General features: G+C 45.1%; 1 protein-coding gene across 1 annotated transcript in view; it reads left to right on the top strand.

Moving 5' to 3' along the window:
• The first annotated feature begins 5,299 nt into the window (after nucleotides 1-5,299).
• The window catches only part of LOC144731485 (tropomodulin-1-like), a 33,456-nt gene continuing 22,195 nt past the window's right edge, over nucleotides 5,300-16,560 (top strand). Inside the window, exon 1 of the mRNA XM_078612565.1 lies at nucleotides 5,300-5,466. The gene's annotated coding sequence lies outside the window, so the exon portion shown is untranslated. The remainder of the gene's footprint in view (nucleotides 5,467-16,560) is intronic.

Here is a 16,560-nt window from a genome sequence, read left to right as displayed (position 1 = left end):
ACCCCCCCCGCCCACCTCCTACGCATTTTCCATATGCTGAATTCCTCTTGATATGCAAATTATTTTGTTTAGGCGCTCTTCTTCCCACCTCCCCCCCCTCTAACCCAGCTTAAATATACGCTCCAAGCTTGGGGTGTTTCATTCTTCGCCTGAGGATGGCTGCTTGCGTTGTGGCCGAAACGTCGTGAGAATTGTTTTATTATGTTTTATTTTTATTATTTTATTACTTCCCTTCTACGTGACTTTACCGAAAGAACCAAGAAGACCAGAAATATTTCTCAATGACCTTAGGTCTATCAAAAACACTGCAGAATATTGTCACAAAGTTCAACACAATACCACCAAACCTCGGTGCAAATTAGATCCTGCCATCTCAACATAAGCCAATTCCCAGTCTCGGGTGGCAAATCCAGACTGGTTGCAACAGTGTTGGGCAACGCTTTGATCAATTTGACTGGTTTTCACCTGGGAAAGTCCCTAATAGTGACGCATCTTCACAATGACATTTTGGTACTATTGGATTCACCTTTTAAGCCTTATCGTGCACCCTCGACAGACAGACCGGATAGACATCCGTGGAGACGGACAGAGCTAATGCATTAATGCTGACATACTTGGAATGTGTTAAAAATGCAAAGCATTATTTTAATCATATGTGGTGGGGGGGGGGGAGGGTATGAAACTCCACCAAACAGATTGGCGTTCGAGTGCCCCCCCCCCCCTATTGATAGTTGCGTCACATAATCCCTAATCCAAATTGAAGTGCACCTTCTCCCCAGTAAGCCAAGCTGTCCAGGATTTAGACGATAATTCAGAAGGACGGCTGCGGTGCTACGGCAGTTCCAGTGGCCGCTCGCCCTGGAGCCAGCGCGTGGCGCTAATGGTTGACGATGCCCGTGGATGATTGGCGGGTCGTGCTTGTGAGGGATAGTCATGCCTGGTGGGCTTCCCCTGGTTTTGGCTGAGTCGTTCTGACGCGTTGTCATCCGTGCTGAGAGGCGACGGGGGGGGGCGGCGTGCACGAATGCCCCCACCACAGGCATGCGCTCTTGCCTGCAACACCAGACGGCACTCTCAATCACGCCTGCAGCCCTCGGTGATTCCAGGCTGAGCCTAATACAGTGGGTAATGTATTAAGTCGGGGAATATTTGGCGTTATTCAACGTTCAGCAAACCAACGCTTGTGCATTCGAACGCAAAGCTAAAACTCAAGTACCGTCGGTAGAATTTGCGGACATCCAACCAACGCAGTGCTCCCCACGCTCGTGAAAGGCAACCGAGGCAGAGGACGACCGAGACAGAGACGGGCTCATGGAGTGGAGGAGGCACGATAATGGAGAGGATTGACATGTAAACTGCTGCAACTGACGGTATATGATGATGATAAGCGCCAATAGTGGAGGACTCCTGTCCGATGTTTTGCGGAGCCAGTGGCTTCCGTAAAGTTGTTGGACGGGAAAAAAAGAGTTACAAAGCGCATTTGATCCAAAAACTATACGAAGGGCTTGAAAAAAAAGCTATTTGAGGAGCTCTTGGCTTCTGATTTAGCTGGCAATCGGTGGTCTTGTGGGGGCCGGGTGCATATTCTGTTTCCATTTTTGTTCGTGCGCAGTGCGGGCGGGTGTGGCATGATCAGCTGTTGTCACTTTAAACCAAGGGTGAGGAACCCTTATTCATATTCTAAGGTTTTTTCGGTAAAGTCACGTAGATAAAACATTAAAATTAATAAAAGTAAAATAAAATAAAAATCACGACGTTTCGGAGGCAACACAAGCTTCCGTCTTCAGGTGGAACCGTCACAGCCACGACAGCTGTATCAAGTAAATGAGGAGGAACCCTTTCCTTGTTGAGGACTGAATAGGACTTTCAAATACCTTTGGCAGGCATCTGCATTAACACACACTCCCCAATGATGTGACTGAAAAAAGGCCCTTGCAATAAAATGAAGTGTCGTGCGCACGTTAAAATTAGAAGCACAGTGTTGCCAGGTCAAATATATTCCACACCAGTACCCGATTAGTGTGGCTAAGATACACGTGGCGGACATTACTTGCAGACATTTTCGATGCGGTAGGCCTCTTGGCCACAGACCGTAGGTTCCCCCAAGCCTGATTTAAAACCATGTGGAAATTAATTTAATTCCAGTCTCGCAATATCAGTCACCATATAGCCATTCCACCCTGGATTAGTGGCGGTCACATCGCACGGCCGGAAGCACGCTCGCCGATTGTTGCAGAATCTCACGGTTCCAATCCAGCCTGCGGCGTGGATTGCGTTGAGGATACATTTTGCCTGCGCAGGGATCCATATTCTTGGTTCTTTCGGTAAAGTCCCGTAGAAGGGAAATAATAAAATGATAAAAATAAAACAAAAACATTCTCACGACGTTTCGATTGCAACACAAGCAATCATCATCAGGTGTGAAAGCCACAGCAAGAAAATTTTGAAAAAAGTGGCGTGGTTTTCACACCTCATGATGATTGCTTGTGTTGCAATCGAAACGTCGTGAGAATTTTATTGTTTAATTTTTATTATTTTATTATTTCCCTTCTACATGACTTTACCGAACGAACCAAGAATATGAATCCCTGCAGTCACGAAAGCTTTAAATGAGCAGTGATCGTTTGCGTCAATGTTGCAGTGACGAAAAACACAAGAATGCACAACGGTAATCACGTGCCTTGGCAACGTATTATTTGGGCCTCCTCTTCAGACACGACACACATATTGAGGACCCATTGCCTCTTCCTTCCTCTTGGCTCTGAGCCTTTCATTTTGAAGCCCCACCGCATCTCGTACAATGGTGTGGTGGTGGTTGCAGATGCGCGTGGGGTCGTGAATTTAATGTGCGCAGCAGTCAGCCAGTAGGGAGGGATGAGCTGCGACAGGAGATGCTCCCTACAGCAATTGCCACTATAATCTGTTAAAGGCTACACGGGGATATTTGTCTTTGTATGATGGCTTGACAACGACCAAAATCATGGAGCAAAATAATATGGAAATATATTTCTAGATTTGAAGCTTTCGTGACTGCAAGGATTCATATTCTTAGGTTTTTTCGGTAAAGTTACGTAGGTAAAAATTTAAGATTAATAAAAATAAAATAAAAATCACGACGTTTCGGAAGCTTGTGTTGCCTCCGAAACGTCGTGATTTTTATTTTATTTTATTAATTTTAAATTTTTACCTACGTGACTTTACCGAAAAAACCTAAGAATATGGAAATATATGTTTGTCTTTCAATATAAAAATATCAGCTTTTTCACAACCCAACGGCCTCACGACCTTTCGGGAGTGTATTATAAAGGACCGTCTGGTTCACTATGAGACCTCCTTTACCAGTGGCAAAATATAGTAGTAGGTTTTTACCCTTTAAACTAATAAAGGTGTCAGTTTTTGTACCAGTCTAAAGAGTAAAAACCTACTACTATATTTTGCCACTGGTAAAGGAGGTCTCATAGTGTAAATGCTTACCCCGAGCTCTCAATACTCTGATAGTGCGCTGTCTTTGAGTTGTACGCCTTTTGGTGTCATCTGGTCCAACACCAATGGAGACTAGGCTCTAAGAAAAGCTGTCTTGTGTGTGGACCAATCAACTTCAAGGACAGTGATTATCATTATCATTATCAGAGTTGTTTTCTTTTTGTTTGCATTTTGGCTGCTTGTGTTGTGGTTATTGCAAACATGATGCATTGTATAAAGGTGTCAGTTTTTGTACCAGTTTAAAGGGTAAACACCTATTACTACGACCGTCTGGTTGTGAATTATTTATTTTCCATGTACTCCCACAAGGCCGTGGGGCCGTTTGTGTTTTGTACGTTTTTATGCGGATAGACAAATATATGATGGAGACATTGCTTAAATAGTTTAGTTGATTAATTTTGTTACTTTCTCCACAACAACGCTCATGATCATTGTTGTTATGTATAGTCCAAGGGGCCAGATTAGAAATTGGTCACTGCCTAAGGGGCCGTCCATAAATGACGTCACGCACCTAGGGGTGGGGGTGTCAGACATTTGTGACGATGTGTGACGAGGGGGGGGGGGGGTTGAGAAAGGTGACGTCACATAAAAATGCGCAACTTTAAATAAATATAGACAACACGTTCTACTTAATTAAATATACTTTTTAATAAATGTTTTCTCTTACAACATCAGAGTGCAGCGCCACATTAAATACGCACTACAATGACAATAGTTTAAAGCGATTTGAAGCATGTTTTATTTTGGGGGGGGGGGGGCAGAGCTTTGTGACGTCATATTTGAGGGGGGGTCTGACTTTTTGTAACGCCGTGTGACGAGGGGGGGGGGGGGTCAAAATTCGTCCAAAATCGCGTGACGTCATTTATGGACGGCCCCTAAGGTAGCAACCAACTTTGTAAGTACCGATGTATTTTTATGGCTGAGAGCAAAAATGTTTATGACATAATTCATTGTCACGTGACAACCATTTGAAAAGAGCAATTTGACGTCCCTCTCGTTTCCGATGTTTTACCACGTAATTAATTGTCATTGGCCACATCGAGAAATCGGAACCACTCGCAAGTTGTGCCACTACGGGTGGAGCCGACGAGCGAAATATCAGTTTCAGTTGCATTTATTAGGTATAGCCCTATGTTTTATTTTTATTATTTTATTACTTCCCTTCTACGTGACTTTACCGAAAGAACCAAGAAGAGGTATAGCCCTGTGAGCCATTCGGCTCTTGAATCGGGTGCAACCGCAACAAACAAAAACATGAACAAGAAAACATGTTGTGGTTTCACGCTTCAACACACCGGTGGCCTAAAGCAGTGAACTATTTGTCTTTTGTCAACGTGACACTTTTTTGCTGATTGGCCGTGTCGGGTGGTGGAGGGTTACGACACATTTATAAAAAAAACGCGATCTAACCCAAAAACTTTGATTATGAATCAGTAGGAGTATCAACATTTTTCAAATCAAAACACAAGATCATACTTTGCAGTATCCAGAGGGAAACATTTGATTTCAGGCCATTTATCGAGTCTGCAGGGCTCAATGTGACTCAGTGGGGGGCCTGTGGGTGGCCATGAATTCCTCCGCCATGAACACCTCAAGCCAACAGAGGGCGAGCGAGAGAGATGGGGTGGGGGGGTGAGAGAGACCGGCGTTTGTCACGGACATCAACAATAACATCTCTAGTGCCACATCGCTGCGCAGTGGACACGGGGCGTACTCGCATCTCCCCAGCTCGTGCTGGTTAGTGGTGGTGGTGGTGGCTCTGTGGGTTGTTATTCATTGCGGCTGCCATGGAAGCCGAGGGCGGGGACTGGCAAGCGAGTGACGTGAGATGGGAGAGGAGGAGGAGGGGAGTGGAGACCGCGGGGAGACTTTGCCGAGGTCACGGCTACAGCAGCGACTGCAGCGGCAGCAACTACAGCAACAGGAGGGACTACAGCTTTGGCAGCAGCAGGAGTAACATCGTCGCCATCATCATCAGCAGCAGTGAGTCCCGGGTATTAATCTCCTCGTCTCTCTCTCTCTCTCGCTCCTTCCCAAGCCGTGAGTTGCATGGACTCCCGTCAGAGCAAAGCCATCAGAGGGGAGCTGTGGAGTTTTGGGTTTTGTTTAAAGGGATCTTGGTAGAGTTGAAGGGGACACTGGGGGTGGGGGGGTCTTACCTGGGTTGCTGGCAACTTACGACGAGTTGAGACCGAGGCGAGACGTTACTGAAGGGCAACTTGGAGGGGCGATGTGGAGTTGGAGGGGGGGCTGTCTGTGTGTGTGGGGTTAACGGGCACTGGGTCCAAGCTGGTGGCGTTGCAGAGAGGTTGAGTTTGAAGGGAGGTTAGATGTGGTGGGGGGCAGAAAGGAGCTGGGCCGAGGGAGGTTGTAGAGTTGAAGGGAGCTGGGAAGATGGGATTCAGGGACGGGGAGCTGGAATGAGGGCATCTGGGATTAGGGGAGCTTGAGGGGATGGAGGGACCTGGGATTAGAAGGGAGTTGAGTAAGGTCACAGAGCTGGCAGTTCAGAGTTGAATCCAAAGGGAGGTGGATGGACAGCAGAGCATGGATTGTCGGGAGTGGAGATTTTATCGGATATAAAAACTTAACTTGCACTCACACGCCAAACTCAGCGGTCTCCTTTCACTTACGGTGTTTATTTGCAACACACCTCTAGGGGGGCGAGGGGAGCCGTATTCGGTTGCGTAACGTGCATTTACTTACGTGAAGTTTTCTCCGTGATTCGCACTGATTTTAATTGATTCGGGGGGGAGCGGGCGGGCGAGATTCCTCGGGGAAATGTTACGCAACCGAACACTGGGAGCTTCAAGCGAGCTTCTGGGATTGTGGCAAGCCGGGGGCAGATGTGGAGTTGAGACTTATTGGACGGGAGGATCTCTGGGGATCTGGAGCTTATAGAGGTCCTACTGAGAACGTGGCGCGGCTGAGAAAAAAATACGGTCCTGAACAATGTTGACAAGGGGTGACTTTGTCTTGCTCGAGGCCATTTACTTTTTTGAGCAATCGATGCGTCGTTGCAGGATGGGCCCAGTGGTAACACCTGTGCCTTGCAACAAGAAGGACCTGGGTTCAATGCCTGCCTCGGGGCAGCTTTGTGGAGTTTGTCCGTTTCGTTCTGCATGGTTTTCCTCCCGATTCTCCGGTTTCCTCCCACAGCTGAAGACATAAAATGTAATTTGGTGTTGGTCAAACATCCTAATGTAGAATTATCCTGAAACAGTCTTCGGACTAGGAGTGGCTTTCCCTGGTTATGAAGAATTATCCTGAAACAGTCTTCAGACTAGGAGTGGCTTTCCCTGGTTAATAAGTTAGTCTTAATAAGTTATTGTTAAACCGGGGTTTCCAAACGTTGCGAGTTGGTGGTCTCAGCCCATGCACTAATGACTGTTAACAACAACAACAAAAAACCCTCCATCACATTAAATGTGGGTGTTCATTTAATCTTATAAATCCCAGCTCTGGGATTAAAAACTAAACATATTCTGTTTGAATGCCAAACATTGGGCATGTCGCTGAGCATGCGAGAATCTCCGCCCCCTAGTGTGTGGATCAAACAAATTATATTTTAAGGGACATCAGAAATAGGTTCAAAGTGGACAACTTCTCTTGACACGACCGATCCTCGACGGTACAATTTTAACAGCGATGTCAAAAAATAGAAAAGGAAAACCAAGGGCACTGTAGCCTCGCTAGCTCCTGCTGCCACCACCACGGCAAAGCGAGCACACACATAAACACAGCCAAACTTTCCATGCGTGCATTGCAAGTGACGATAATGTGGGCAAAAACACACACGCACACACAAAGAAATAAATATATATGGAAGGAACTCAACACGGCTATACCTCGTGACTTGCTTTTGTAAAGTATGCCCGCACGTGCCCTTGTTATTGTGTATGGGGCTCAATATTTACTTGCAGGCACGGTGGAAGTTACAAGAAGCGAGTTGGGGGTTTGTTAGTGGACAGGATGGTCCAGATGTCTTGTGATACCCCCCCCCCCATTTACTTCTCTACAGCTTTATTTTTAAAGTAAGGTTTGCTTAAAACAGAGATTAATGTGCAAAGGGAACAAAAAAATGTTAGGGGCAAATTAATGTGAAGGCACAAGACAATATGGGCCACCCTCTGCAGTGACCGTGCGCCGTGTATCTATCTATCTTATCTAAATATATACGGGGTAGTATCCCTTGGAATCTCTCATTTACTTGATACAGCTATCGTGCTGTGACGGTTCCACCTGAAGACGGAAGCTTGTGTTGCCTCCGAAACGTCGTGATTTTTATTTTATTTTTATTTTACTTTTATTAATTTTAAATTTTTACCTACGTGACTTTACCGAAAAAACCTAAGAATAGGAATACTTGCAGTCACGAAAGCTTCAAATCTAGATTTAAAACGCAAACAGTTGCTGCATGGCGGAGTGATGGACACGTGGAGTTGCAGGGCAGGAGAAGAGAGGGCTTTGCTCGTCAAGTGCCTGCTCGAGGAATGCGAGGCCTGTGTACCCTTCTCGGCCCTCGCACTCGTTCTATATTTAACGCCCCCTCTATATACGTCCGTCTCGCGAGACGTGCGCTGATGATGCTGATGATGCTGCTGCTGCTGCAAAAGCGCTTGCTGACTTTTTTTCTTCCAGGACGTGTTGCTCATCCGTTTGCCACGGGCGTTTGAAGTTGAGCAGGGCCCCTCTGAGAATTATTTAATTCCCTTACTCCGCTCAATTGATTTCACGAATCACGTGAAAAGAAAACATTTGGTGAAAAAAATATTAAAGCCTCGCCTCTTGCTGGTGGTGTGCCGCTGAACGGAAGGTGATGGGCAAAGCCTGGTGATATCATCGGCCGCAACCAACTTGGCCATGCCTTGAAGAAGATTTCCCACCTGGTAGCAGAATGTCCGGGAATCCACCAATTTTAAACTAATTGACCACAGCAATCGACTTAATTGTCGAACGGTCCCAGCTCTACTTTGTAGAGTGCAGAGTTAAGTCCCGTATGGTGCTATGTTGATAAGAAATAGATGTAACGTTCTCTGCCAATCGATGACACGGACACTTGTGGCGTCTAAGTGGCTATTATTCAAAGTGGTTATGCTGCTCTCGTGCACGAGGACGCTAACTCGCACCCCAAACCGCAGAAGATCCATTCATAATATAATTTCCATCCAGTGGGATTTATTTCATTTCGCAGAGGGCAATGTGGTAAAGCCATTGTTTTACCGTGCTATGCTCCCATGTCAATGCACCCCACCTTCAACCTGCCCTGACCAGGATGGTGAAGTATGGTCAAATAACCCCCGTAGGTGTTGGGGAGTGAGTTGACAAAAGGGCTGTGCATGCACCTATGTTCAAACCCTAATCCTAACCCTGAACCGAGGAAAATGTACATTTGTAATGTGTCCTGGTGGACTATATCAGTATGTGAACCGGCGCATGAATAATAGCATTGCGCCATAAGAATGGTACGGATACCAAAAGTTCTAAATAAGAATAAAAAAATATTTTTGCGTTCGCCAACCTAATGACTCTGGCCAAATTAACGTCATTAACACCCCCCCATCACGCACCACGTGTACAAGCGTTTCACGGCGCCAATCATTGTTGTTTCAGTTCACGCTGGCGAGCTGAAGACGAATTCTCGCCACCAAATATTGCAAATGCCTACAACTTTTCACTTGCAACAGCCTCGAGCATCATCAGGACAGTACTCTGGAATAAAATCTAGGTATTCAGAATAACCGTGTTACCTAACCCGGCTATTTAAATAGGTGTAACGATCTCACAGGAGCAACTCGTTAGAATTAAACAAGATATGAACCATTACAATTTACTACAAAAAAATCTGTTATCTGTGACAATTATTAACAAATTCATGATTCATTTGAAACACTCATTCACGTAATTTAATATTCTTTAGCATGATCCAAATGTAATTTTAACTAAAGCTTAAACTAAGTGTTAGAAATGTTATGATAGTCTGCTATCGAATATATCACATTTGTTCATATGTATCCAAGCCGCACCTAATTCCGAACTGTGATAAAATGATCATATGGTAGATCTCCAACAAGACTAATACCGTCACGTGAGTGTTGTGAATCGTCGTATCGTGCTAATTTCCCAGCCCTTTTGTTCGCGTCATTGAGAAGCCTAAACAACACTGAACAATCTTGATTTGAACACTGAACACTTAAGTGAATGTTGTGAAGGCACGCAGCCACGCAAGCGGCCAAACGCAGCTCGCATTTTTGAGTCGTGCCCTTCTCCCTCCCCGGCGAGAATTCTGCTTACGTGCAAATGGCACCGACCTGTGAAATTTGAAAGCCTTGGAGGAGCGTGCTAAATGTTGTTTTGCTGTCTGAGCTTTCTGCCATCATTCAGCGCCCCGCGTTAAACCCAAACAACGCGGCGCTTTGCTACGGCGGGTCGCAGCCAAAGGGGCCATCCATTTAGTCGGTACGCATGGAGGGGGGGTAGGGGGTGGGTAACCTAAACGCGTACGCTTGCGTATGGGGGGGTCTACTGACAATGTATGCATAGGAAACGGGGAGGGTGAAGCCTCGATAATAATTTGTCTACATTGGCCTTCAAATGAGTTAGATAGTCCGGCGGTGGACTATCTGTTTGCTTAAACACGTTAATATTATTCATCCTTGATTGTTTCTGGGTGGATTAAATATCGGCCGTTCTATAGGATTCGGGGGGGGGTGGGCGGTAAAAAGTCCGCGTGCGTACAGGGAGGGGGGGAGGGGTCAAGTTTTGACAGATTTTTGCGTACCTACTAAATGGGTGGCACCAAATTGGTGACTGATATCGGGAAACTTGCTTTTTCTGTTACAAATGTTGAGTTCATCACTGCTCAGTTGTCTAATTTTTTCCTTCCCTGTGAAAGCTCGCAGGGGATCAGGGTTTAACATAACGATAAGCAGACAATACACCTTCACATATCGGTCCCTCCACCTAATAAATAACAGTACTTTTACACATCCCACGGGGAGCTTTTGTGGCTGATGTGATGTGTAAAGTGCTTTTATTTTTTTTACGTGGAGGCACAGATATAATGTGAAGAAGGCATATTATGCTGTTACAGTCTCCACGGTGGCGCTCATGATTCAATCGTTAAATGTGGTTACTGAGATTTAACGTGGGGATTTTGAGAAGCCCCGTTCTGACACAACCAGAATTCTTAAACAGCAAACTTTATTGCGCTGCTCTGGCTGTGGGTTCCACCTCTTGAAATACAAACAAGAAGGACATTCTGTGAGTGAAGAAGAATATCTCACGATACCTTAAAGTGACTTTGTGCAAACTACGGAGAGAGAGAGAGAAAGAGACTCAAACTCCAAATATACAGCAGCAGCAGCAGCAGGCGTCGTCAGGGTCGGGATCGAACCCACGACCTCCTGCATACCAGGCGATGTCATCAACATCTACTAGCCAGTAGGGTCACCTCAAAAGGAGGACGTCCTGGGAAAACCAGAACAGGTGGCAACGCTATTTCTGACATTGGCCCTGTTGAAAAAAATTCGAGCTGACTCACTGTCCCTGCCGTTCGTGGTGTTTAAATCAGACTCTGCTATTTATAATTAAATCAGTCAGTATTAATGCATTTCCTCCGTTGTGGCAATCTGTGCCAGGAGTGGGATGAGAAACGAAATATTATTCACGGAACTTACAAACGACACAAAAAGCGGAGCTCGAAGTTGCTTCATGCGTTACACTGATGCCTTTGTGTCAGAGATCCGGACCTTTGTGTGCTCTCACTGTAGCTCAGGGTAATGCTGTAAGCGCGAATTGTTGTTCTGTGTCCAACTTTCATCGGTGCCTTTTCATTAGTGTGGCGTGAATAGAGCGAGTGTTGTATTTCCCAGAACGGGTACGAATGCTTAAGTACCAAACAGCTGCTACATTATAATCCTTAAAAAAGATGACTCTAATGTAACATGATGTTGATATCTAAAAACATTATTTAAAAAAGATATTCATGACAATATTTGCCAATGACTGGTTAGAATGTTTTCTGCACTACCACCATTCTAAACATACCTGCTAACTTAGAGTCGGTCAAAGTGACTTTGTGCTCAAATTAGCGTTGATGTTGTGCTCATCCTCCTGTTTAGAGCCTTGATCCAGTGGTGGAAATTCCACATTCCTCTGATGGGGGCGAGTCTGCCCATAGGACAGCCGCTGTTGGATTCCCCACAATGTGGTACTTGTTTAAAAATGGTACTTGTTTTATGATTCCGGAGTGATGATGGGCTGGGTCAATCCTCAACCAGTGTTTGGCGTCCCAGGACCGGTTGAAATATTACTTGCCATTTATGTTAGCCATGGCTGGAAATGTAATTCAGGTTGCTTTGTCCATAGTGCATTGCATTTAGCACTGTACCACTCCTCCACTTCGTAATCATAGTGTACAATTGAGTACTACTTAACTAAATTGTGAATCATCAGAATGCCAACGATCCAATGGAAGTGAACTGTACGGCCCACTATAAATAGCCACACTGGCCACAATCACAAGTGACTGCGAGAAGACCTGTCAAGTAGAGTTTGGGGCCCCGGTTGGTATTTTTGGCTGGTGAGAGCCCCCAATCTCTTCCCATTCTCCATCACCATTGTCAAAGGGAGTGACTTTACAAGTGCCTGGGTTGTACCCAATGTTGGAATATTTAGCAGGCGTGTGCTTTTGTATTTTTTTAAATATTTGATAAAAAGAACAGCTCAAACTATTCGTCAGCAATGAAATATTGAAATTGGCTGAGAACTTTTTCGCGGTTTCTTTTTTTTTTGGGTTGGGGGACCTCCTGTAAAGTTGTACCCCCTCCCCTACCATCCTTCACAAGGCCTGAACGTAATAAGTAAAACAAACGGTGCTCACAGAATCAAAATAAATCCCGGCACGGACTAATATATCTCGTTCTAGATTTGAAGCTTTCGTGACTGCAAGGATTCATACTCTTAGTTCTTTCGGTAAAGTCACGTAGGTAAAAAATGAAATTAAAATTAATAAAAAAAATAAAAAAATTATAAAAAATAATAATAAAATAAAATAAAAATACAAATGCCATTTTTTAAAATAAATTTTATTTTTTACCTACGTGACTTTACCGAAAGAACTAAGAGTATCATATATCTCGCCCGTGTGGCAGACAGCATGGTATTTTATATGGACACTGACGTCCGTAATAATGATCAGCTGTTACCGTCAATCGCGGGCAAACACTCTTGCTGGCATCACGGTGGTGTCATCCGGGTGATTTAAGTGTATCACATCGTGCTGCTGTTCCCACATTCAAGTACGCACACTTGCATTAAACCACACGAAGTATTTTTAAAAGCTATGAGTAAATCTTACTGCTTTGGCTGGGACTGAATGGTTTAAGGGGAGCAGTTGCATGATTTAAAGTGGCTTTCTAGTTAATTAGGACCGTAAGTCGGATAGAAAGTGATTTTTCCACGTTTCTTGATAAGGGAGAAACGCTATAAGAAATACTACGGTATTGGATGTACGCACACCAATTTTGAATTCACTCCGCAATTGTGATAGTGCATTTTTTGCATGTGTGTCACACCATTGATTTATTCAATAAATAATCCATGATTTCTAAAACTACAGATAAGGGGCCGTCTATAAATGACGTCACGCACCTAGGGGGGGTGGGGGGGTCAGACATTTGTGACGATGTGTGACGACGGGGGAGGGGGGGGGGTTGAGAAATGTGACGTCACTTAAAAATGCGCAACTTTAAATAAATATAGACAACACGTTCTACTTAATTAAATAGACTTTTTAATAAGAGTGCAGCACCAAATTAAATACGCACTACAATGACAATAGTTTAAAGCGATTTGAAGCATGTTTTATTTTTGGGGGAGGGGGGGGGGCAGAGCTTTGTGACGTCATATTTGAGGGTGGTCTGACTTTTTGTGACGCCGTGTGACTAAGGGGGGCGGGGGGGTCAAAACAAAAATCGTCCAAAATCGCGTGACGTCATTTTTGAACGGCCCCTAAGTACCTTCAAAGTGAGATAATATTTTTGTTACTGTAAACTTGCCGAACGTATGCAACTGCCTTTTCAGCGGTAAATAAACCATTTAGCGGACAGCACCGTGTTTCCGAAGCTGAACTCGCAACTCGTTGCGGAATCCGTATGAAGCCCGTGGCCGTCAAAGCAAGTGTTAAATTCTCGCGGTCCACGCATGGCTGGCTTGCCAAGGCAGTGCTCGGCTAAAACAACGCAGGCAACCCTCCGCATCAGGACTTGTTTGACCGCCCCTTGTGTGGCAGACGGCGTGAACATTCCGTTACCCCGTGCCACGGACAGGTGCGGGCTGTAACCGTATCGCCGTGAGAGCGCTTCGTAGGCTGGACCCCACCTTGTTGCACCATCTGTACAGCACTAACATTGTGGCACTTGAGGTAGCCGAGAGGCTCGGAGGTCAGAGTGTGTGCTTTATCACAGGTGGCTACAAATTTGGAATCGAACGTAGGGATCTCAGTGGTTCCAGCTCAGTGCCCAGAGACTGCTGAACCTTGTGGTAAACACCCCAATGTTCAAAATTATGGTCAGTCACGTTTCGAAAATAACTCAAATTCTCAAAGATGAGTTGGCCAAGTGGCACGGAGGCACTGAGGTGGCGCCGTCAAGATCGAGGATTTTTAATTCCGGCAGCTGCCTATGGTTAAACAGTTATTAAGTTTAAGTCAAGTGAGTTTATTGTCTGAGCCCGGTCACCAATGACGAACAAAAAATTCCATCACATGAAATTTTGTTCTGCGCTTAATTTGGCTTACTTTCCACAAAATATCAGTTTCACTGTTATGCAACCAATATTACTGCACAGGCACTGCGGATGAGAAACTGCTGCCCCCTGCTGTGTGGATCAGTGGTTACTTGAAGGGGTCTTGTAGGTCATTCTGTGATATACACTTCCTTGAGCCGTTCTCTCACACGAAGCGTTGTACTGCCGCCGATAGCACAACCGGGATAACATTGGGGGAAAAATTACACAACACTTTTGGGAGAAAAACTAAGAGTTGTGGCACCTGAATGTCAGTTATGGCCCTCCATTAATTTATTTTTTGCATGGACAACAGCCACGTTGAACTCTGTAGGCCCTGCATAGCCGAGCCGTGAAGCAAGACTCCATCTCCATGATAAGACACTTACTTCGTCAGTCTGTCAGTCGCGCCGATTACTTGAAAATGTATTGTCGTGCAATGTCAAGTGGGGGCTCATTCTGATCTGTCAGAACCAGATGATGAGCTAGGTATGGCCTGCGACCTTTGGTCTAGGGAAAAAAAAACACTTCAACCAAATGTATTAAAGTTCTCTTATTAAAGCTCTCTTATCTCTATTACCAGTCGTTTCATTCTTTGAGTTTTTAAGTTGAGAACAGTTTTGTAAAAGGATAGAAGAATCCAGGTAACATGATCCATAGAAATTAGTTTTTTCTTGTCTGAATGGTTACTTGCAAAATGCACATTGATTATTGTCGAAAAAGATTCACCCAATGTGCGTGACTTGCTAGTACCCGCTTGCACTCTAATCTGTTTTCCTTTGCAAGAAATATTTCTATGTACTGTACGTATGTTGCACCTATTTTGTACCGTACGTAGTCAACCACGCTAATCGGAGGTGCAGGGAAGGACAACAAACAAAACACAATAATGCATTTTTTAAGAAATTTGTTTTCAATCGAGATTTAAAAGTGCATAGCTCCAATGGCTTCCAAATATTAGAAGGAAGAATGTTCCAGACCACCGCTGAAGCGCATCTGAAAGCGCGCGATGCAGTGACCGTCTTCGATGGCTCGCCAAAATCCACTGCGAGGATGACCGGAGTTCGCGTGATGGTTTATGCTCTTTGACGAGATCAGCAAGGGATTGTGGTTAATTTGTGGCAAGCACGTTGTGTGTAATAAGTGCGTAATGTTTACTCCCTTTAGTTTTACTCCCTCTAACGTACCGACATTTCATGTCATGTCAATATGTTACATGGAGTAATTTTTTTTATCACATGTGAAAAAATCCGCTTATCTCAGTGCCTGTCGCCCATGGGATAGGATTAATACGAGCGTAAAACTCGCCATCTGTGCGGCGTTCTGCTCTTTGTAAGGACATGTTGAACCTCTTCATTGATAACCTTCGGTATAAAGATTGGTCACTCATTGCGTCTTGGCAATGTGATGTCAATGCTATCTGTAACAATCCAGAATCGCCACCAGTAGCTGTCAGCATGAGCTCAGCTGTGACATCTCAGACATCTGAGCTATGTTTTCTGGATGAATATAACTAGCACTGTACATGCATAATACATGAGTGCATGTTCAGCTCTGATAAGTCTCTTGAACTTTAGAAGTGTTGCTTTTTACATTGGGTCCACCTATGGTACAGCTTTAGAAACGTTTTTCATCAGTCTTATCTGTTCAACAAAGGGAAGGAACGTGCCCGAGTGGATGTCATCCATGGAGACGGAGTGATACAATCAGGTCGTGTGCACATTCATCTTTCCAAAAGCACTCAAACGCGCTCTCGCCCACTCCTTTCATTTTGTTTTATTTTGTTCTCCTTGGTAATAAACAATAGTAACGCACCAGTGTGCCTCAAGCAAATGCTTTTTCTTGCTGTTTACCTGCCCGACACATGGGTCAGAAACACCGTGGTCATTAAAGAAAAGTATAGAACAACAACTGGAATGGGTGCAAAGAAGCGGGGAGAAGATGCAATCAACATGGGAGACGGAGGGAGCAATGCATGGTTTAGACTTGCAGCGTTTCCCAACCCTCGGGCCGCAGACCGGTACCGGTCCGCGTGGCCTGTTAGGAGCAGGGCCGTACAGCAGGAGGTGAGAGCGGTGAGTCCGCGCTTGGCCCACCCGTTATTTTATTGTTTACCACTTCCGTCCGCGCCTCTCTCCCGCACTGCGCACTTGTCTCAGTCACAGTGTTGGTGAGCCCACAAGCTGCTAACCCCTAGTAGCCACAATGAGTAAAGAACAAACGTCGCTGGAGAGCTTCTTTGAAAAGGGGGAAAGACCCAATGATGAACCCCCCCTCCCTCCCCCGGTC

Source organism: Lampetra planeri, chromosome 39 (genome assembly GCF_965212315.1).
Source record: "Lampetra planeri chromosome 39, kcLamPlan1.2.h2, whole genome shotgun sequence".
In the NCBI taxonomy this organism is placed as follows: Eukaryota; Metazoa; Chordata; class Hyperoartia; order Petromyzontiformes; family Petromyzontidae; genus Lampetra; species Lampetra planeri.
This window is presented reverse-complemented; position numbering and strand designations above follow the sequence as displayed.